Genomic DNA, 22,765 nt, shown 5'->3' with positions numbered 1-22,765 from the left:
GTTACACTTCCTGATGGTCGTCCGCGGTGACTGTTTCCTATGGCAGACCACTGTAGTCCCTCATCTGCTATTGCTATTACATACAAGGTTGTGTGAAACCACCTACCTGCATCACTGCTACCTGTGGCAAAGAGGCCTCCATTTTCTCAGCCTTTCGCTCCATGAGCTTGTGCGAGCGTCCCAACTCCAGAATTTTTTGTTGAGTGGTAGGCTTGACTCTCTCAAAATCTGCCTTCTTAGCTTCTATTAATTGGGCCTAGACTTCATCTGTTTCATCTAAACTGTGCAGGTAAAGGCCAGGTGGTGGAGTCTTGCGTGGAATGTGTCAGTTCATTCCTGTGCCATGTAGCACACCCATCGTAGCTGACCTCTTTAAAAATCTGCATTAGCTTGCGGGTTAGTTGGCTAGGGCTGATTTTGCTGTTGTCTTTGAGTTATCAATGGGCGCCATCGTTTTGGATAGTGTGTGCTGTCCAAGTCCTTCATAAAATAGTATTGCAGATTTTTTGGGCGTGAACTGCTGCACGGATGTGAAGTCATGTGGGTCTTGTCAACAGGCTGTGACGCAGAAGGAACGTGAGCCGGAGACAAAGACGACACGCACACATCCGACATCTACCCAGTGTCGCTGGTGTTGATGCCGTCTGGCCATTACTTTTATTTCTCGGAGTGATGTTCTATGATGCAGGCACGCAGCGCTCCTTCCGTAAAGCAACATACCCCAGACCATACAAATATACACAGGCCGAAGCTGAAGTTGTCCCTTGAGACTAGCATTTCCTGCAGCTGTGAAGAGACGCTGGAAGGCACCAGCGAAGACCTCACCCTTACTACCAGTAGCCACTGGTCTAAGTGTACAAAAAGAAGTAGTCAAACCATGTTCCTGTTACAAGCCTCTGTGCCTTTAAGGCATAGACCATGCGGGAAGCGGGAGGAGAAAGTGGAAGAGGAGGAGTCAGAGTTTTGAACGGAAGTTTCTGTTTTTATGTTCCACGAAGGAGGTAATAAAGTGAAGGTCCTCCTTAACCAGTGTTGCGTCCATATTGGGGCAAGGCCCAACAACTGGCGATGAGGTGTTTTACCCGCGCAACAGTTTCCACAGCTTCTCCGACTCCAGGGCGGTGATCCCACTGTGCCAGTTCCTTTGAAAGGCGATCCCGCCTCTGCTCATGCATCCATTCTACCAAGGCGATCCTGCCTCCAAACCCCATCGCCACGCCCCCGCCTACACACAAAACAAACTCCCAAACACATGTGCCTGCTGTTTAAGGGAACGGGCAGTGCACTGAGAGTGCAAGTTTCAACTTCTTCCTATGCTTATATTTCAAAACAAAACCATTCCAGAACGGTTTGTTTTTAAAATAAAAGTATAGGAACAGTAAAACGTATTTAAAAAAAGTAGATGAGCACTGCTTCCAACAACTCCTGCCCACTTCGAGCACTGCCAGCAGCTGAGGGGTAGTTAAGCAGTCATGGACCTGTACCTATAGAGGAGGACACCCATTGATGACACATAGCTGCCAAGTTGCCTACTTCCACGCGTGACACCTTGAGCCAGCCCTGTTCTTTTCTAGTTGCATGCTGAGCGCTCATTCTGAATTGCTTGTGCAGCCGGCTGACGCAAGTTCGAATCCCGGCAGGGCCAACTCAGCCTTTCATCCTTCCAAGGTCGATAAATTGAGTACCACGCAGTGGGATAATAACTGTTATTGCATCACTTAGATACCTTCGGGTTTGTAGCGCTATATAAAAACAAGTTATTATAGGCGCATCCTGTAATGGGAAAAACAAAACTACAAGTTCCAGCATGAAATTGGAAAGAATTTATCAGGACAGGCTCAAGATGTCGCACATGGCAGTAGGCAACTTCAGTGCTGGAGGTATCTGAATGGGTGTCATCCACACATGGAACTTGGGAACTCGGCAGTTATGATAACAACACACAGCCAACCACACCCACAGCTGCTCAGGTAGAATTTGCCACAACTGCATTCCACGCCAGCTTTACAGCTGAAACAGGCAACATCAGCCACCCACGACGACCACTTGATGAGGAGCAATGGCAGTGCATCAACTTGCAGAGGGGCCGGAAAAAAATCAAAGACAGCAAAGCGTACATGCTGATGCAGCACACTTTAGCCTCATGAAACGTTGATGTAATGAGGAGGGAAGATAAACTGGGAGCAACTTAAAAACAAGCATTTGCAAAGCCAACAGTTTTGGCTTTTCTGTGGGTATGGCCTAAGATGGCATCAGCTGGAAAATGGTAAGTGAATACCTGGATATATAATATCAGTTCCTGGAAAATGCCTATCTAATATCACAAGGCAAAACGGTTGACTTTCCCAGTGCTTTTTTTTAATAGGACTCCAGTGCAAGGAACACATGCGAGGACACATATACTGCTTATAAATCAAGTGGCTAAAGGAATACTTGGATGAGACATTCTTATTAGAGCAGTATCACATTAGAGATGTAATTCAGCTATTGCTTCTCAGAAGAATGCTTTGAAATAGCACTGGCAGGCTCTTTACAGCATGATTAAGCTAGCTTTCGAAGAGATTTTAGGAGGATGTGTTTGGGGCATGGAGGGGAAGCTAGTGGGTGGGAATGGCCCTAGAGATTAGCATGGACACAGGTAGTCAATTGGATGGTAAATAACCAATCATCACCCACAGGCTGAGTGTCTCTCCTCACATTCCATCTCCCTCATTTCTGTGCTTCAATTAAATAGATTTCACTCATAGATAGAGCTTATGTTCCACCTGATATCCCAAAATATATTTGCATCAATTCAATGTGCGTTGGGCTCAACAACCCTTAGGTATCTTAGCGTGAGACTACTCTTCAAAGAGCAGACAAGGGAGATTTAAGCACCACGGACTGTGAAGTCTTTGATCTTCGTCCTAAAGAGGAGAGACTCAGATCCAAGGATTTCTTCTGGGAAACTATTCCAGAATCTTTCTGCCAATACAGAGCACAATATTCCAAAAGCCCTGCTGTTAAGGAAGTCTGGGATCGTCACTGTTGGTCATGTTACATCGAGACACGTGACTTGAGAAACTCTGTCTTAAGTAGATAGAGCTGCCCAAGCATGCAGTGCTTTATGAGCCAACATAAGCTATTGCAACTCTATTCTAGTATTGATGGAGAGTCAGTGCAGCTTCTAAATGGCTGTTGATATAAGGACTCATCAGTCACAATGCAGGCTGCCATGTTTTGAAGAACATGCAAGTGTTGTATAATTTGTTTAGCAAATTCAGCATACAAGGCATTACAATAATCCATTTCCAACCCTTCAGTGACACAGGCAATGGTAGCAATGTGAGCCTCTGGTAGGATCTACCACGGCTGCCTCGATATCATGAGATAATAGTAAGCAGGACTAAGTATAATGATAACATGAGGCTCCATAGATGAAGATGAATTATAAATGATCCCAATAGATTTAATTTTCCCAAATATTGTAATAACATAGTCAAAGAGGGTAACTTCAGGATATATATTGATATCCTTAGCGGTGTAGTCCAGGGTGGAAACAACAGGTGTTCTCTCTTGCCCTGATTTAATCCCAACCAATTCCTGATCGCCCATTGGTCTACTCTGGTAAAGATGGCCTGGAGACACGACACACTGTCTTGAAGATCTCCTTCTAACAGAAAGATGATCTGTTATCATCAGCCCAGTTCTGAAAAACTCTACCCAGGTCCAACAAAGGTTGGTGAGGTGGCTTAATGTTGACTTGGGCTCCAACCAAAACTCATCCAGCTTGACCTTCTATGGTGTGTTAGATAGAAAAGAATCAAGCCGCTAAATGGTGCTATCCAACACTTGTGCCACACTGCCAAGGTGCTGTAAGAAGATAAGGTAGTCTAAATTGTTGAATGCCTTTGGTAAATCCAGCAGTGTCAGAAGACCAGTGTTGCCCTCATCAGTGATCTGCGATAGACTATCGCTTACATCTAGCAAAGCTGATTGGAAGGTTCGATGAGGGCGGAAGCCAGATTGTCGATTGCCCAGCAGTCAAAAGTCTCCATATGGGTTTGCAATGACATTTTTGCAACTTTGTCCATGATCTTTAACAGGAGCGGCACATTTGTGATCAGGTGATAATTAGCATCATTATCTTCATCCAAGGAGGTTTTCTTATTTAAAGGAGTAATCCATGCGTACTATCGATATTTTCTAGATAATAGACTCTCGAAACAAGGCATTAATAACTTAGGTAATGATGGGTAACAGAGAATCTGCTCTTTCCTGGACAATTTGTAGGGTGTGTCAAGGTCAGTATGCTGACTTTGTCAAGAGGGGATGTGAACCCCTCTCAGCCTGGGGTGGGAGGCTTACCAGGGAGAAATCCGGTGCCAGTCCTACCCCAAAGGGGGGCGATGGGAGCTGGCAGGGTCCAAATCCTGGCGCTTTCCCATGTGCCATTTGGTGGGCAGGCAGAATCCATTTTCAGCACCCATGCCTATACCTCCAAGTGCTGGACAAAATGTTTCTTCTTTCTGCAGAACCTCCACAGACACATAAGAAGAGGACAAGAAAGGGGGGAAATCATCAGTGCCCCACCCCATGACATTGATACACCCTGCTAGTGAAGTAAGAGTCAAAGAGAGAGAACCAGAGGCCCTGCGTACCGACACAGAAGCATACGCGTACGGCAGGAAACCACACCAGTGAAGGAGACAACAGTGACCAGATCACGACCAGATGCAGCTGATCACGAAGCCACGCACCAAACACCTTTTCAAACCTCCCCTCTCCCCCAGGAGGGAGCCCCTAGGCCACCAGGGTCATAAAAACAAACACCACCCACAAAGACTTACCTTAGGGAAGGTCCAACCCCCATGAAATTAACTGGGACACTGAAAAGAACACACCGCCATTATATTTCCGTGATGAGCCAGTGCAGGAGAAGGCGGTGGGGCTTCAGGGGCTATATGAAGTTTCTATTTTTAATGTACCGCCATCCAGGCGGGCAAAGGCAGGGCCAGATATGTCAGGGAAAACAGACCAACCATGCTTTTCCTGAGTTCCGATATTGACAGTTAATCCACACTGATTTAAAGACTGTATACAAGTCTGAAATGACAGAGAAATTATCTCACCCGATGTGCCAAGCATTTCTTTTTGAAGTCGCACTTCTTTTTGAAGTCGGAGTGCGACTTCAAAAAGAAGTGCTTCTGCGCATTTCAGGAGCCAGGAAGCTGCCCCAGCCTCCTGGCCCTGTCTGTGTGGGCAGCTGGAGGCCTAGATTCCCTCCACTCAGAGAAGACGAGAAAAGACCACAGCAGATGAGATAACATATATTGTAAGCGTTTGTGGTTTTTGGATGTGTCTGATGCACGTTTGTATCTATGCAAGGGCGTGTTACTTATTATGTAATGTGTGTTTGAATGAGTGAGTGTATGGTGTGTATGGATGGACGTGTGAATAGTTTGTGTAAATGAGGTAGTTTTGGATGGTTGTGGGGGCGTGGAAGGTGGTGCAACAACTGCATTTTGTACTGGGCATCTATAAATGGTGTTGTTGCACAATAACCCCCACCCCCTTTAAACCAGCCAAAATCAGCTCCCCATATGGAGCGCTGGGGGACCCAGAGGACAGGCATGGCATTTTTTACTGTGCATCTATGATAGCTGCCCAGTAAAAAATATGCCCCTGCACTGCACATGCACTCAATAATCACATTGATTGTGTGCGTGTGAGGTGCTGTGGGGGGTCGGCGGGCAGGCATCGCAGTTTTTACTGGGCATATATCAAGGATGCAGAGCAATGCCTGCCCCCATGCTCCAAGCACCTCACATTTATGCATTGAATCCTGCAGCACTCCACACACACACATACTTGATGGTCTGTGTGTGCAGGCACTGGGGCGCCCAGGGGACAGGGATGACATTTTGTACTGCACATCTATGATAGATTCCCAGTAATAACTGTCATGCCTGCCCATATGACATGTCGTATTGGGACTCTTTGATCAAGCAAGCATAATAAGTGTTATTACATGGCTAAACTGGCATTTTGGTGCAGCCACTTTGGACATGCCTTCTTACTGTGGCATTACTATTTTAATGGCAAAGCCAACAAGAGTATTTTTATGTGAGGATACTGCCATATATTGGCAAAGACAGACTGGACATGTTTTCTTATACTATCATTACTGGTAATATTCAGAGAGCAAACATGAGTATGGTCTTCTATCAGAATACTGGCATACAGTGGTGTAGCCATAATGTACATTTATGGGATCAACCATCTTGAAAATGTTTTTATTGCATATATTGTGGGAAAAGGTATCGTGAAAATATGTTGGGAAATACTCCTATGCAATGTTGGTAGCTGCATCTATTAGGTTTTTGGATTGAGGATACTGTACAAAACCAATTGCAATCTGTCTGGCTTTTGATCCAGGTTGTTACAGCAAGTGTGCTGTATAATGCACCATTTTAACCCGTTATTAAAAAATATTTCTAAGGGGAGGACGCCCCCAAAACTCTCTAGTTGGTTTGGACTCCCTCGCTATGCTTGGGTGCTCTGGCATATTTGTGGGAATGTTTACACCTGTTAGACGAGAAACAATTCTATAGTATGTATATTAAGTTGGCCAGAAACCAATCGCATCTTGTGACTAACATTGCAAATGCAGAATCGTCAATATAACCAGAGGGTGTCCATTTTGTGAAATGTGAGCCATTTGCTTTTTTCCTTGCTGTCAAAACACTTTGCAAAATGTATTCCATGCTTCGAACTCACACACGGTACAAGGCCAGGGCCTGAATGCTGAAAGACTAACACAGACAGAAATGTTAAATGGTACAAAAATACATTGTTTTCCTCCCTCATGAAGTCCTTGAAGGCAAGCAGAAGCCGCATCTAATCAGCAGTCCAGGTGCCGGCCTATCTTGCAAACGCTGTAGTAAAAGGCAGTTAAAGCATGAATTATATTCTTTTAGAGGTACTCCTTCGCGGGGACTGGTATTTTCAGGTATTTTCTGTTTCAGAACAGTCTGACCCGTAGTTCATGAATCGAGACACATAGATAATGTGCTAAAGAATGTTTCTCTCCTACGAACATGATATCCTTGCTGAACTAAGAGATCTATGTTCCCCATAACAGAACGCTGTCTCTGCTACTATTGCTAGAATAACTATATTTAGACTGAATAGAGATTTGTCATAACGTGTCATAATTGTCATGATTGTCAATCACTGAACCCTAACCTGATACATTTATGGGCGGATTGAATTGCCTTCAAAAAGATTGCATGTTATGAATATATATGGCTGCTTGAGCGTTGCTCACTCTCTTGTGTCTCACGAGCTCCGGGAACACACGTTGCGAGACTTTGAGACCCCAGTCGGCTGACTGGAATACTTTGAAATAAACCAGACTTATTTGGAATTCGAACCTCGTGTCTGTCGTGTCACTAGAGTATATGGTTATTGTGCCTTAGTTTCCATATGCGGTCTTTATGGCCTAGCAAAGACTGTATACGTTGAGTTTGAAGAAGGCAAAAACGAGTCGAAGACGAAGCCGTCAAGCTGGGATTGAAAGGTGTTCAGGGCGCCCCTGCAGAAGTGATGAGAGACTACTTTGCAGATTTGTACACATTCCTGATCGACGAGCAGCACCCAGAGAGCATCGAGGCGAGGGTCCTGGAATGAGGTAGATTGAGCGAGACACGCAGTCACGCCGATTCTTGGTTGTATCTATATATGGACGAATTGCATCCTGAGTGACAAATTGATTGATCAGGTGAGTCGTGCCCCGATTCTTAAAATGTCCTGATATTGGTCGAGAGTTGCTCTTGCAAGATCAAATGCCAGGGTAAGAGAGGGTAAGGATTAACCATGCCTGGGAAATTGTCTTCCTGCTTAGTGAGATTTTTCCACTGCGGTAGACAATCTTTGGAAACTAGCCAGGTCGCGCGGCATATGAAACGTGTGTAAAATACGGTATGGGGCAATAGTGTTTAATGCGATTTGGCATATGCAGACCAGACATGTGTCAGACTTACAGTGGCCTAATGATGGGAGCTTTGAATTAGCATGTATAGAACACTTAGAATGAGTATTGCTACACAAGAAAGCTAGACCAGCGGTGTTCGACGTCGTAAGAGACTGGAGGAAGGAAGCTAATCTCCATTTGAGAAGAAGAGAGAAACACGCGCGCAGACATAAAACAAATGCAGAGAAAGCACTGGAGCATGAATAGCATCAACATACAGAGGCCCTTAGGAACATGGACAGGGCTTTCCAATTAGGTGTACTGAAAATATATCTGCAGCAAGATTTGCATACATCAGATGAGCTAATAAACAAAATATTAAATGAGCGAAGAAATGAACATCAAAGTACTGACTCAGTTGCACCTCATCCTTATGTACCTCCCATTCCCTTTGTGCCATCTGCACCAGTAGAAAGTTCCTCTCCCCCTATGCTTGTGACATCATTTCCTCCACCGCCTTCAGAGCATGAGTTATCCGCTTTAGTAGGCAGTTCTACTGAGATGGGGCCTGTGCAAGGAAGCAGTAGAGTTACTCGAAGTACGGTTATTGAAGTAAGAAAAGAAGAACTAAGAGATTGGGCAGAAACATATATCGATGGTGGCGATGAAGCAGCTGTGCAAAGTTCCATATCTAATCATAGAGGCCTTGGTGAACAACAGGTATTGTTAGAATGCATGGGGAAGTATCTTGTGAAAATCTGGAGTGATTTGACTGACACATTGGCACCGCAAGAGTTGCGTGATTTGGTTCTCATCTACAAGATAATGCGGCGAAAGTACGAGAACATGTAGGCCAAATATTTATGTTCAAGCACGAGCTTGATCTATTGCATAGAGAATTAATGAAGAAAGATAAACGGCATATGTCATATGTCCACCAATGATTTTTACCGCCATTAAAACCTGTTAGTGAAGAGGTGAGAATTTGCACGCGAGATGTGCTTAGATGGATTACTGATGCCGCTATTTCTCCAATGGAAGTGCATGATACGTTGAGTCAGTATACATCAGAAATGCAGAGAAAGGTGTTACAGGTCATGGTAGAGTATTTGCAAGATGAATATATGAAGAATAAGACATGTTGTCCAGCTGATTTAATGACGATTTACAAAAGAGCATTTTCGCCTGAAACTGGAACGACTGCTTTTTCTCTTGATTTAGCTTTATTGCTCAATAAACAAACAAATATAGAAACACCTAGTTTGCAATTTCCCATGAGGGAATTGCCTCCCACATTTGTCCCGAAAGTAGAAGTTGCTGCCACTGCAACGAATGCAGCTCGAACGATAGAAGCACATTATACTGCACAGTTTGTACATGTCCCTTTTTCTAGGGAAGAGGTACATAATATCAGGCAGACAATCCCTGATATTAGGAAAAAACCATCAGTAATCTTTAAAGAAATTGAATTTGTTTTAATTAATCTCTTTTTACATTGAGTGACATTGATTTATTGTTTCCCATGATTCTTCTGGTAGACATAGGGAAACAGGTTAGAAATATAAATGATGTGCCAATATTAGGTGAAACATGGGAGAATTTGATTAGAATTGATGGTGAAAGAAAGGCTGGAGAAAAACCGTCGCCAGTCATGTTGGCTTTACCGTCACGAATACTACAGAAATTGAAAACTTTGGTACCAGAGAACAGGATAGTTTGGGATAAAGTGACTGCTTGTTTACAGGGCAAAGATGAAGGAGCGACTGATTCTTTTAATAGATTTGAAGAAGTATTTGCCGTTTTAGTGGGCAAGACTTGAGTACTGAATCCGGGAAGAGATTGTTGATAAATTTGTGCGAGGGTTGTTACTGAAAATTCAAAATTTAATAATGACGTCTGAAAGTGCACGGCAAGCAAAAACACAAAGTGAAGCATTACACATGTCCCAGTATTATGAGAACAGAGTGTAGGCAGAGAACGACAAAGAAATAAGGGACAAAGGGAATTTGAAAACAAGGGTATTGATGCAGCAAGTAGCAAACAATAATAGAGGTGGCGGGAACGCACCATCCAGAGGCCAATTTTCCAACATGCAAGGTGGTCCAATAGGGATTAATCAATGTGCCTACAGTAGACAAGAAGGCCATTGGCGAGCACAGTGCCCGCAGATACAGAATCGAAATGGGACTTTCCCGAGAAGACAGAATAGAGGTTGCCCGGGAACACAAGGACAGAATAGAGACCAAAGAGCGCCACAATTTCAGAATAACCAGGGGAATCAGAATCAACTCCGAAACAGCACAAATGATGGACATATTTTTGACAATCAGTCCAATGCATCTTATACTGGTGACCTTACATCTGACGATGTATTGTTTTACTAAGACCGCCCGAGACAGGGGTTGGAACCTGTATCTATTCCCGTAGACCAGAAAGGGCCCAATCTAGAAATGAAGGTTGGGAATAGGTAACACATTTTTCTAGTGGACACAGAAGCACAAAAATGTCCAATTGACCATCAGCAGGTTCCAGATATACCTCTATCAGGGCATGAGAATGTCTCAGTAGGGTTCTCAGGTATACAAGTAATTAGTCCAGTGTCACAACCAGTACCTATCACACTAGGCCCATTCCCTGAATCTTGCCCATTTCTTTTGACAAAGAATTGTGGTGAAAATTTGTTGGGATTAAATTTGTTGAAGAAATTGAATGCTGTTATTTATTGTTCTCCTGATGGAATGTATTTGACGATATCGCCACAAAAGACTTGAGTATCATAATTTTTATCTAAGCCATTACTGACTGAATTGAGTAAAGTACCGGCTTGTATATGGGTAGTGAACGACAATGATGTTGGTTGTTTAAAAGTAGAGCTAGTGAAAATTGTGTTGAAAGAAGGAACTACATTGTCACGTATTCCGCAATATAAAATTATGGCCGAAGGAGAGAAAGCACTAAAATGCATTGGCCCTCATTACGACCCTGGCGGAAAGGGGAAAACGATGGCGGAAATGCAATACCGCCATCGAATAGCGCTCGGTGCGACTATGACCCGTCACCGCAAAGTACGAAGCCATTAGCGACACCGTAGTGAACGCCAACGCTAACTGCACTAAGCACGCGCGCGCGCGCCATGCCAAACCGCAAACACCACCATGGTGCAACGGTACGCCAATTCCGACCCTAGCGGACATGTACCTAACGCCATCAGGCATGGCGGAATGGACCATTCCGCCATGGCGAGAAGTACGGCATCGCGAATCAACCGTAAACGGCCCCACTGAGTGCCTGTACACCGCTCCCTGCCCACAAAGTACAACTCCCTGTAGGTGCAATGAAGTCACAATGCAACCATTGAAATGTACAAAGCACCCATGCATGCCAACGAACAAAAGCAACACAAGAGGGGCCAATGGGAGCTGCAGGGCACAGATGGCACGAATACAGAAGCCATCCCAATGGACATGACCACAGTCCCCCACCAAGAAACGCACGCAAACACAGGCACCTGTGACCAGCAACATTCCGAAAATCACATCATTCCACCAGTCCACCTGGCTGACCGCCATCTGTCACACAAAACCCAATCCCCCGCCCCTGAGCATGACAACATCCAAACTGTCATATAGGCAGCCCCCATCCCTGACCTCACGGGCTCAGTAGGCAAACGCGCCCAGCACAGTACCACGCAACTAAACCCCGAAGCAGGAACCCAATGCAGATCTCCTCACAATACATCGCCCCACAAATAGGCACATGCCACATCACTTGCAAAGAAAAACGCTACACGGGCCAAATCAGAATAGAAATTTAATGCACAACAAAATCACCAAGCCCATACAGCCATCAGGCCATGAACTCCAAAACACATTTCACCATTGTGGGCTGCATCCGCAAGAAATGACCAGCCACTACTTGTGTGACGCCCTGTCCCATCATGGTACACAGAGCCACAATCACGTACGAAAAGGCAAAAAGGAAGCGCACACAACCGCAGGGCCGTCCCAATGGGGAGGCACTAGTCCAGCTGAAAGGCCGAAATGTTGCTCCGAGCCACCAGTACTGCGTAAGGGCATGTGGGCCACTGGCGATCGTCCCATAAGATCGTAATGCTGCTCCACCGATTAACACGAAGCAGCAGGTGTCGGGAGTAAAATCCATCTGCAGGAGTGGCATACAGATGGCAGTGGCAAAAGGGGAGGAGATACCTGTCAACCAAAAGAAAAGAACAAGAACAGAATGGCCATCAGAACTACATTCGAACAACTCACTTCAATGAGCACACGAAATCCACAGCCATATGCATGCTAGCCCACTCCAAAGGATCATCACCACCCCAAAGCCACTTGCGACTCATAACCATCTATACCTAGGTGTAAACACCATCACGAACGAGTGTACCTGTGCATGCGTCTGCCAAAACAGAATCCATCAGATGGGAATGTTAACGTGCATGGACACAAGTGTCTGAGGGCGCGTCGAGACAGGGAGGGCTCAACAAGGCCAGATAGACGATGGTCCCACTATGGCAGCCCTGCATCACATAGCGTAGGGGAGGCGGATAGATCCCAAGAAGCCCTGTACATGGCAAACTCTGCATCAAATCACCTGCCCATGCATCCATTCATCATTCCCTCATCCCGGGATCAAAACGCCTGAATAATTACTCACATGACATTAGAAACGTCCATTGAGTCTGTGCGTAATGCAGCCTGCTAAATCCACAGTGCCCCAGCCCGTAAATCCAGTGTTGTGAAGTAACATGTATTTGGGAATGGCCGGCCTCATCGCCCACGTAGCTATTGCGCATCCCAAACTATTCATATCAATCATTGCTCCCTCGCCATGGGCCCTGTCTCAAGGACATAGAACAATAGAACGTTATATTTGCAGTCAGACCTGTGGGCATCTCCTCGCCGCTAGCTGGAAACCGAAAGCGCCGCCCTTCGAATTCCTCATTTGCAACATCACGTCGAAAAGGCATCTGTGGCCGTTTGAAATCACTAATTATTCCATCGAGTGCGGCTGTGTGTGAAAATGGCAACTGCCTTCACCCACAAATGGGACGCCCCGCCCGTCGTTGCAACTCGGTACAGTGATGCATGAGGGCCCACCGTTACTCGAGTACTACGTTCCACTGACCCTTCACAAGTCCGTTCGCGACTGCACAGATAGTATGGGAAACAATGGGACCACAGCAGAATGAACATATCAACCAATCTTACACGCCCATCGGGTACAAATACATGATTGCAATAGCAAGATACCATTCCCCGAATTGCAGCGTTGTGCGCGGGACGTGCTCGGCCAAAGGGGAGAGCAGTTTGCACAGGTGGAATCAATCACCACAGGTGGAGGCCATACAGCCTGAAAACACATAAATTGCACAGCCAGTCTCCTCCCACAACCACAGCGAAATGCTACCGGCAGGACTCGCGATGTTGGCCCTGGGGGACCTGATAGCACTGCAAGTGCTCCGACTCCAAGAAGAAGACGAACAACAACTACAACCAGCCGCATGGAGGAGACGCAGGAGGAGGAGGAGGCCAAGGCAGGGCCAGCAAGGCCCAGCAGCACAGCCACTACCACCACGCAGGCAGCCCGCAATCCCACGCCTCCGAGCACATCCGTTCAACCTCACTGATGAGCAGATCCACACCCTCTACCGTCTGGACCGGGACACCATAGCCGCCATTGTGGACATGACACAGGCTGACCTAGTCAGCATGATAGATAGCCCAACCGCCATCCCACCCCTACTGAAGGTGGTGTCTGTACTCCACTTCCTGGCCACAGGCACTTACCAGCACACAGTCGGACAGTTGCATGGCATTTCTCAGCCACTGTTCTCACGGACACTATTCCAAGTGCTCGATGCCCTCCTGCAGCACGCAGACGACTACATCTCCCTACCACGCTCGGAGCAGGAAATAACCAACACAAAAGTGGGATTCCATGCACTTGCCGGCATACCGGGTTGCATTGGTGCCATCGACTGCACCCATGTTGAATTGGTCGTGCCACATGCCATGGAGGCCCAGTACCGCAACCGAAAACAATTTCATTCCCTGAATGTACAAATGGTGTGTGACTCCAACAGGATCTTTACGCATTGTTGTGCCCGATTCCCTGGATCAACCCATGATTCCATGGTCTTGAGGAACTCTACCATACCACGCTACATGGAGCGACACGCAGGGAACAGATCCTGGCTACTCGGTGAGTCTCATTGCATGCATGATGATGTGGGGTATGTGATTTGGCAATGTACTGGCAGGAAGGGGGGGGGGTGTGCGTACGTATCAATGGCATCCCACATCCTACGTTTCTCGTCCACATACAGGTGATGCTGGATATCCACTGAAGAGATGGCTCCTCACACCAGTCCGGAACCCACGGGACCAGCATGAGGAGGACTACAACCATGCCCACTCACGTACCCGTGTAGTCATCGAGCAGGCATTCGGCCTACTGAAGGGCCGTTTCCGCTGCCTCAGCAGGTCTGGCGGGGCACTCCTGTACCGCCATGAGAAGGTTGCAAAGATGGTGATGGCATGTGTCATGCTCCACAACATGTGCGTACGTAGAAATGTGCCCATGCCCCCTGACGCAGAACTGCAAGCACCGGATGATGGTCATGATGAGGGTGGGGATGTGGCAGCACCTCAAGGAGTCTGCGAGGCACCGGAGGCCCGTGACATTCGTCAGCATCTCATTGATGTATGCTTCTAGCACTCATGCCTGGTGGCTGATACATGGACACGGGACACGTGGCACTGTGTGTGTCTGGAACATGCACAAAATGGACTGTACGCCTATGATGGCCTAGTACACAAAGATCAATGTCCACACATCTCATTGGTTGATCGTGCACTGTTTATGGCATATGTGATATCATGTTGTACACCCTATCGACCCGCCACCCAAGTGAGCCCAACACACCCCCTCCACCCTCCTACCTCCCCCCCGAACACCAGTGTTCAAAGATGCTCATTGTCAGTGGGCTGTCGCTATTGCATGCCCCCTCTGCGGGTATCAGGGGCACCCCTGCCTGTGGAGCGCCGGGTCCTCCCAGATCTACGTTGGGGGCTGCCCTGGACGGAACTTGCAACGGATGATGTGTCTGCCTGCTCACGTCCATGCATGTCCCTAAGGGTTTGCGAGAGCTCAGTGAGCACACGGCGCACTGCGGCAAGTTCGGCACATACGTCTTTGGACGTCGCATGCAGTTCCCCCCTCAGGCTCTCGGTGCTTCTCTCAATTTGTGACCTTAGCGTCTCTGTGCCTCTCTCCATTTCTGCCCTAAGTGTCTCAGTTGATGTTTCTATGTCTGCCTTGGTGCCCCCACATTCATCGGCATGGTCCTTGAGGAGTGTGGCCAGTTGCTGCTGTTGTTCGATCAACTGGTCGAGGGACTGTTGCCTCTGCTGGGCCATGGCCATTTGCGGGGGTGTCGCAGAGGGGCTGTTGACCTCATGTTGCCTTCCCACAGGGCTTGGGGGGGATGGCCAGTCGTCGTCTTGTGGGTGCCCCTGCGTGGTATCCTCATGTTGTACGGGATGGGACAGACAGGGGGATTGGGACAGGTCATGGATGGATCTGACTTCGGCATCCCCGTTTTCTGTGTCCGAGCATGCTGCCATCAATGGGGTGTCACCTATGGTGCTGCTGCCACCAGAGGCAGTGCCTTCTGTGGCATCCATTGGGGGGACCTGTGGTGGTGGTGTTGTGGGCATGCTGGCTGCTGGGGTGCCTGTTGATGTTCCCTCCTGTGTGCTGCCACCTGATTTGTGCTGCTGCCGTGTCTTGATGCGTGCAGCTGAGGTGGAGGGTCTCTGGCCGTTGGTCTTGGCCCTCTTTGCAGGTGTGCTGGTAGGGGTGTCCTGTTGCTCGTCGTTTGGATCGGACCCTGTGGTGGAGTAAAGGAGAGCGAGGGTTATTGATGGGTCTGTGGGAATTGGAATGGCATTGTATCACATGCTTTGGGGTGGTACCTGAGGGTGTTTTGGGTCGGGGCCTTGGAGGTGCATTGATTTGTGTGTGGAGTGAGGGTGCAGTTGTTTGGCAGCCTGCAGTTAGGGTGTGCCTGCTGCACGTGTAGTGCGTGTTTTAGGGGTTTTTAATTATTTATGTATTTATTGTGGTTTTTAACGTGCGCTATCAGGCCGATGTGTGTGGACGTTCTCCTGGACATGTGTTTCTGTTGCACTATGTGGACGCATGGTACTTCACATGGATGGACTGTGTGGATTGTTTTATCTGGCCCACCTACCTGAATCTTCGGATGTCTGCACTCCTTTCTCCATCCCTCCGACTCCCTCAATGCTCTCCATTCCGATGGTGGAGGCACAGATTTCTTCCCAGGGGGTCAACTTGATGGGTGATTCAGGACCTCCCCCGGTGGCTGTGGCAATGTTGCGGTTGGCAGAGAGTATGCTGCGGACGCGTATCCGCAGGTCGTCCCATCGCTTGCGGCATTGCTGTGGGGTGCGGGGTGCGGTCCCCACCGCACTTACCCGCTGTGCCACCAGAGCCCATATGGCCTTCTTGTTTGCAAGTGCCGTCCTGGTCATTTGCGTGGAGAAGACCACGGCAGCATTCTCCTGGAGGGTCTCTGTTAGCACGGTGAGTTCCTCACGGGAGAAGTGGACCTGCCGCTTGCGGTCGCACGCTTTCTTCGCTGCTTTTCCCATTTTACTTGGTTTCGCTAGGGTGGTTGACGGGGTGGGGTGTGTCTCAGGGTAGTGTTTTTAGTGGTTGTGTGGTTTTAGTGTATTTATAGGTGTACGCCGGGATGTTTCCCGTTCCGGGCCCGTGTTTTAACTTCCGTTTCCGTATATTTCCGGCCACCGTACTTTCCGGTAGGCGCACACTGCGGTGACCGCTAAGAGGGGTGGCGGTATTGCACCTGGGGCGCCGTACGGCGGCGGTGTGGGCCGTTTTGGGGTCTTTTCCGCCATCGCGGACTTTGCACTTCCGCCATGCCGTGGTGCTCGTGCCCGATGGGTCGGAATGGGCCGCACTTTGCTCCTTCGTGCAATGGCGGAAACGCTATTTACGCTGTGGCGCTCCGGTCAGTCGATTTCCGCAAGGGTCGTAATGAGGGCCATTGTCAGATTTGATTAAAAGAAACGTAATTGAAGAAATATCTGGAAGTACTTGCAATAGTCGTATTCTTCCGGTTTCAAGAAAGGAGGTAATGACATACCGTACTGTTTCATAATTGATTTACGTGGAGTGAATCAAGTTGTTGATCCACAATTCCCATTAGTCCTGGATGTGACTTCAATTTTGACTATGATTCCAGCACCTGCATTGTATTTTAGTGTTGTAGATATGAAGAATGCATTTTTTAGCATTCCAGTACATCCAGATAGCAGATATTTATTTGCTTTTACTCTAGGAGGACGTTCATTTACATTCACACAAATTCCACAGGGCTACACTGAGAGTCAGAGGGGCCAATTCATAGAATTCGGCGCACAAGTGGCGCACGCGGCTGGCGCACAGTGTGCGCGTGCGGTAGTCTGCGCCAGCCGCGTGCGCCGAAACACATTCAGGCGCACAGCGTATTCATGGATTCCAACATCCACAACCAGCCGTGGCGCAGAGTGGCGCAGCGACCCTGCAGCAGCGTCAGTTACGCCCCCAAGAACGCCCCTTGCGCAGGGAAAAGCCATCAAAATCCCCAATCCAGCGCAAAGGGCAGCAGCAAACGCAGAGCGGGGAGCGTGTATTTCAGGGGTGTGCGAGAAATTCTACACGCGATTGGCCTGGGTACGTGTATTACAGGGGTGCGCGAGAAAATCTACACGCGACTGGGCTGGGTACGTGGATTTCAGGGTTGCGCGAGAAATTCTACACGCGATTGGCCTGGGTACGTGTATTACAGGGGTGCGCGAGAAATTCTACACGCGATTGGCCTGGGTACGTGGATTTCAGGGGTGCGCGAGAAATACTACACGCGATTGGCCTGGGTACGTGGATTTCAGGGGTGCGCGAGAAATTCTACACGCGATTGGCCTGCGTACGTGGATTTCAGGGGTGCGCGAGAAATTCTACACGCGATTGGTCTGGGTACGTGTATTAAAGGGGTGCGTGAGAAATTCTACACGCGATTGGCCTGGGTACGTGGATTTCAGGGGTGCGCGAGAAATACTACACGCGATTGGCCTGGGTACGTGGATTTCAGGGGTGCGCGAGAAATTCTACACGCGATTGGGCTGGGTACGTGGATTTCAGGGGTGCGCGAGAAATTCTACACGCGATTGGCCTTTGTACGTGGATTTCAGGGGTGCGCGAGAAATACTACACGCGATTGGCCTGGGTACGGGGATTTCAGGGGTGCGCGAGAAATTCTACACGCGATTGGCCTGGGTACGTGGATTTCAGGGGTGCGCGAGAAATTCTACACGCGATTGGCCTGGGTACGTGGATTACAGGGGTGCGCGAGAAAATCTACACGCGATTGGCCTGGGTACGTGGATTTCAGGGGTGCGCGAGAAATGCTACACGCGATTGGGCCTGGGTACGTGGATTTCAGGGGTGCGTGAGAAATTCTACACGCGATTGGGCTGGGTACGTGGATTTCAGGGGTGCGCGAGAAATTCTACACGCGATTGGCCTGGTTACGTGGATTTCAGGGGTGCGCGAGAAAATCTACACGCGATTGGGCTGGGTACGTGGATTTCAGGGGTGCGCGAGAAAATCTACACGCGATTGGGCTGGTACGTGGATTTCAGGGGTGCGCGAGAAATTCTACACACGATTGGCCTGGGTACGTGGATTTCAGGGGTGCGCGAGAAATACTACACGCGATTGGCCTGAGTACGTGGATTTCAGGGGTGCGCGAGAAATTCTACACGCGATTGGCCTGGGTACATGGATTTCAGGGGTGCGCGAGAAATTCTACACGCGATTGGCCTGGGTACGTGGATTACAGGGGTGCGCGAGAAAATCTACACGCGATTGGCCTGGGTACGTGGATTTCAGGGGTGCGCGAGAAATGCTACACGCGATTGGGCCTGGGTACGTGGATTTCAGGGGTGCGCGAGAAATTCTACACGCGATTGGGCTGGGTACGTGGATTTCAGGGGTGCGCGAGAAATTCTACACGCGATTGGCCTGGGTACGTGGATTTCAGGGGTGCGCGAGAAAATCTACACGCGATTGGGCTGGGTACGTGGATTTCAGGGGTGCGCGAGAAAATCTACACGCGATTGGGCTGGTACGTGGATTTCAGGGGTGCGCCAGAAATTCTACACGCGATTGGCCTGGGTACGTGGATTTCAGGGGTGCGCGAGAAAATCTACACGCGATTGGCCTGGGTACGTGGATTTCAGGGGTGCGCGAGAAATACTACGCACGATTGGGCCTGTGCGAGTGGGGCAGTGTATTACGTGGGTGTGCGGGAAGTTGAAGAGGTGAATTGCCAGTGTGGGTCCTCCCAGGTCTCCCCTCTACCCCCTCCACGACCTCTGCAGGCAGCCCACACCACAGGGGACTACCCTGTACCCCTGGTCATGTCCCGCAGGCAGCCCATCCACCATGGGCATGCCCCCCAGCCAAGCCACATGTCCCCTTGCACCCCCACCCCCCAGCAGGCCCCCACCCATGTCTCCCAGCACCCCCACCCCTCCAGTCACCAGGGGCAGCCTCCGCAAGGCCCCCACCCATGTCTCCCACCACCCCCACCCCTCCAGTCACCAGGGGCAGCCTCCACCAGGCCCCCACCCATGTCTCCCAGCACCCCCACCCCCCCAGTCACCAGGGGCAGTCTCCACCAGGCCCCCACCCATGTCTCCCACCACCCCCACCCCTCCAGTCACCAGGGGCAGCCTCCACCAGGCCCCCACCCATGTCTCACACCACCCCCACCCCTCCAGTCACCAGGGGCAGCCTCCACCAGGCCCCCACCCATGTCTCCCAGCACCCCCACCCCCCCAGTCACCAGGGGCAGCCTCCACCAGGCCCCCACCCATATCTCCCACCACCCCCACCCCTCCAGTCACCAGGGGCAGCCTCCACCAGGCCCCCACCCATGTCTCACACCACCCCCACCCCTCCAGTCACCAGGGGCAGCCTCCACAAGGCCCCCACCCATGTCTCCCACCACCCCCACCCCTCCAGTCACCAGGGGCAGCCTCCACCAGGCCCCCACCCATGTCTCCCACCACCCCCACCCCTCCAGTCACCAGGGGCAGCCTCCACCAGGCCCCCACCCATGTCTCCCACCACCCCCCCCCCTCCAGTCACCAGGGGCAGCCTCCACCAGGCCCCCACCCATGTCTCCCAGCACCCCCACCCCCCCAGTCACCAGGGGCAGCCTCCACCAGGCCCCCACCCATGTCTCCCACCACCCCCACCCCTCCAGTCACCAGGGGCAGCCTCCACCAGGCCCCCACCCATGTCTCACACCACCCCCACCCCTCCAGTCACCAGGGGCAGCCTCCACAAGGCCCCCACCCATGTCTCCCACCACCCCCACCCCTCCAGTCACCAGGGGCAGCCTCCACCAGGCCCCCACCCATGTCTCCCACCACCCCCACCCCTCCAGTCACCAGGGGCAGCCTCCACCAGGCCCCCACCCATGTCTCCCACCACCCCCACCCCTCCAGTCACCAGGGGCAGCCTCCACAAGGCCCCCACCCATGTCTCCCACCACCCCCACCCCTCCAGTCACCAGGGGCAGCCTCCACCAGGCCCCCACCCATGTCCAACTCATGTTCCCCACCCAACATGTCATCACAATCCAGAACCCTGGTCTCTATGGTCAGCCCCCAAATGCAAAACACCCACCCGAGTATTGCATCCACCCACTCATAATTTGCAATCACATCACAGAACACCAAATGGAAATTCCGAAACAAACACATGTCCCTCACATACACCCAATGGGTGTCAGTGAATCTCAAAACACATAACATGAAATGCATGAAAACAATGAGATACCACACATTGAAGTTCAACAAAAAAATAATGTATTAAAGGAAACATGAATAGAATCAAAAATGAAGAAACAGAAATGTGAATGTAAAAAAATGAAAAGAAGCATGTCCGTTCAAAATAAAAAAAATAAAAATATATTGAAATCCAAAGTAATGTTGTACAAAGTCAATGTCCACAAAACAAAATCCAATGGGAAATAAAAATAAAAGCCATTGATCCATGGAGAATGTTAAAAAAGAAAGTATGTACAAGACTACAACTATGTACAATGCTAGAAGCCAGGGTCCATTATCCCAACAAAATAAAGGAAACCTATCTAACTACACTAACTAATAAAAAAAATATATACAAAAATGTGGCCAATGTCCAAAAGGTCCAAATGAAACAAAAACAAAAATGAAACCTAACACTACCTACATAACTATGTACAAGGGCAGCGGGCTAGTTCCACGGCTCACTTCTGGATGTGCCGGGCCAGGGCATCATCGAACTCCTCCTCAATGTCCCGGAGGCGGTCCTCCTGCATGGCCCCGAGGGTCTGCAGGGCTGTCGACGTGTCCACCTCCAAACCCCTGCGGATTGCCTCGAGGCACTCGGCCCGCCTCAGGGCCCTCTGCATGGAGTTCTCCGCCCTGACCATTGAGAGCCGTGCCTCTTCCGCCCGCTGCCGCTCCGCATCTATGGCGTGGCCCAACCGCTGCCACACGGAAGACACTTTTTGTCCTGGGTCCTCCTGCCCTCCGGCCGATGCCTGCCGCTCCGATGTCGAAGGCCCCGAGCCTTCATGGCTCCCACCATGGTGCTGCTGCTGCTGTGCCTCTGCCCCTGCACTGCCTCCTGCCGCCTGCACATCCTCCGCCGGCTGGGGTGCAGTCGTTGACGTGGCCACCCCTGCTGGACGTCCGACTCCCGACTGTGGCAGGGATGCCTCCTCCACCAGCCTGGCCGCACCGTCAGAGGCAGCTCCACAGGGCACCCAGGTGACTGATGGGTGGGAAGATGGCACAGAGGACGACTGGCGTGTAGGGGGTCCAGCTGAGGAGGGGGTCGTGGCAAGCCCCATCAGACGGAGGAATCCGGCCTGGGTGACCTGTCCCAGCAGGCTGACGTGGTCAACGAGCCATTCGAGATGACGTGCAGTCTCTTCATGAAAAGACTGCAGGTCACCTCACATGGCCCGTTGACGCAACGCCACACCAGCCAGGACAGGCTCAACCCGGGCCTGGATAGCCACGTCCGCAGGCAGAGGAAGGCCAGTTGACGTCAGCTCATCCCCTGCCTGAAAACTGGTCTGGACATAGGCATCCCTGCTGGTGCAAGATGATGCAGGGACAGGATCAGGGACAGGATTGCACACAGGCACCTCTGCGGCGGCCTGTGCTGCCTCCTGTCCCTGGTCCTGCACTGCACCACTAGCACCAGTGGGATCCCCACCCCCAGACCCCATCTCTGGTGCTTGCACGGCCTCCTCCTCCACCAAACCCCCCACCAACCTGGATGACTCTGTGCCATCTTCCCCCGTTGGGCCCTGTGGGGTCCCAGCTGCCCCTTCTGCTGCCGAGGAGTCCAACTGCAACCTCCGCCTCTTGGACCTCCCCCCGGCAGCTGCGGCCTGGGACGCGGCACCGGACTCCTCACTCCCCGACGAGATGACAACATGGGAGGGGAGCCGGGCCTTGCGTCTCCGGCTGGCGGTGGGATCCCCGCTGCTGTGCTCCACAGCACCTTCTCCGCCCTCTTCATCAGTTGACGCTGCAGACAGGGAGAAACAAAACACACGCATCAGGGCAATGTACAATGGACACATACACACATGACAGTTGTACATGAGTGGCATTGGCAAACCTCAGACATGTCATCACG

The sequence above is a fragment of the Ambystoma mexicanum genome, chromosome 4p (assembly GCF_040938575.1).
Source record: "Ambystoma mexicanum isolate Mex_15411 chromosome 4p, UKY_AmexF1_1, whole genome shotgun sequence".
Taxonomy (NCBI): Eukaryota; Metazoa; Chordata; class Amphibia; order Caudata; family Ambystomatidae; genus Ambystoma; species Ambystoma mexicanum.
This window is presented reverse-complemented; position numbering follows the sequence as displayed.